Source organism: Teleopsis dalmanni, chromosome 1 (assembly GCF_002237135.1).
Source record: "Teleopsis dalmanni isolate 2A chromosome 1, ASM223713v2, whole genome shotgun sequence".
NCBI classification, from domain to species: Eukaryota; Metazoa; Arthropoda; class Insecta; order Diptera; family Diopsidae; genus Teleopsis; species Teleopsis dalmanni.
The window spans coordinates 218,251,145-218,252,784 of record NC_051846.1 but is presented as its reverse complement, the minus strand read 5'-3'; positions in this window follow the sequence as shown (position 1 = coordinate 218,252,784).

Sequence of the window (1,640 nt, the reverse complement as noted above, 5' to 3'; positions counted from 1 at the left end):
CAGAAGGAGTGAGAATAAATTCAATAACGCATATATTTCTGTAGTCATAAGTATTGTAACAAATCTAGTCTGGCAATAACATCGTACAACACGGCAACACGGCGAGTTGGCAAGAAAGAAGAAAATAACAAAACAGAAAAGAAGAAGATGTCTGCTGTCTAGTCGAAGAGTAGTTGAGTTGTTGACAATCCCGCGATTCGAACGGAAGCCCAAAGATAATTTGTAAACCATACATAAGTTCATAAATATTTTTAATTTAATAATTTTAGTTATATTTATATATATTACGATTAATAAAAACGTAACAATTGGTGTCAGAAGTGGGATTGTCAACAAACTGTGTTAAAAATGGTTAAATTGGCTGATTTAAAAATTCCACAATTGAAGAACGAGCTACAAGCACGTAATTTAGCTATTGATGGATCAAAGGCAAATTTACAAAGTCGACTACGCGATGCAATGGAGGCAGAGGGTATAGACGCAGACGAATTTGATTTCGAAGTTCCAGAAAGCTCCTCTAAGACAGAGTTAAAATCGACACAAGCAGATTCTTCACTAAAACTAGATACGAATGCGATATTAGCTGCCATTAAACAAATGAGTACAGAGAACTCAACAGCAATGTCACAAATGTCGGTTCAGCTGCGAGAAAATTCATCTCAAATGGAGGTACGATTTATGCAGCTGCAAGAACAGTTAACAAGTGATAATGCGCAAATACGCCAACAAGTGGAAAAGTTTGAAGATAAGCTACGGGATCTGAAGAGGGACGAAGAGGAGCTTAAATCCGAAGTGCTACAACTAAGCAGTCGTGTTCGTGATTTACAAGTACATAGCATAGCAGCACCAATATGCGCTCCAAAGCACAAAGCTCCAATGTTTGACGGAAGTGTCCCATTGCAAATATTTAAGCTTCAATTCGAAAAAACAGCGGTGGCTAATAATTGGAATACCGAAGATAAAGTAGCTGCGTTATTTATTTCGTTGAAAGGTTCCGCAGCAGAAATATTACAAACCATACCCCAGTATGAAAGAGAAAATTATGATACCTTGATGTCCGCATTAGAAAGGCGATTTGGAAGTCAACACAGGCAACAAATATACCAAATCGAACTACAAAATCGATGCCAAAACTCAGGTGAGACTCTCCAGAATTTCGCAGCTGATGTTGAGAGATTGGCACATTTAGCAAATGCAGATGCATCGGTAGACTATATCGAACGCGTAAAAATACAAAGCTTCATTAATGGTATACGAGACGTAGATACTAAACGTGCGGCACTTGTACTGCCTAAAAGAACATTCGCTGAAACGGTGTCACATGCGCTTACTCAAGAAACCGCATCACTTGCCACTAAGCCCATTCACAAGGTTCATAAAATGGAATTGGAAGAATCAGCAGTTGTAGAAAGAATTGTCACGGCAATTAAAGACACATTGGTGCCTTTTACCAAAACGACGGGTAAATGCTATAATTGTGGAAAACAGGGCCATTTTGCACGCAATTGTCGAGTTCAGCGAAACCGCTCTAATGCCGAACCAGCAAGAAGCAGCGCTGGAGATGAGGATAAGCAATTTAGTTTAACCCAACTCGTTAAACTAAAACGAACCAGTCCCAAGGGGCGGAAACTGGTTCCTAC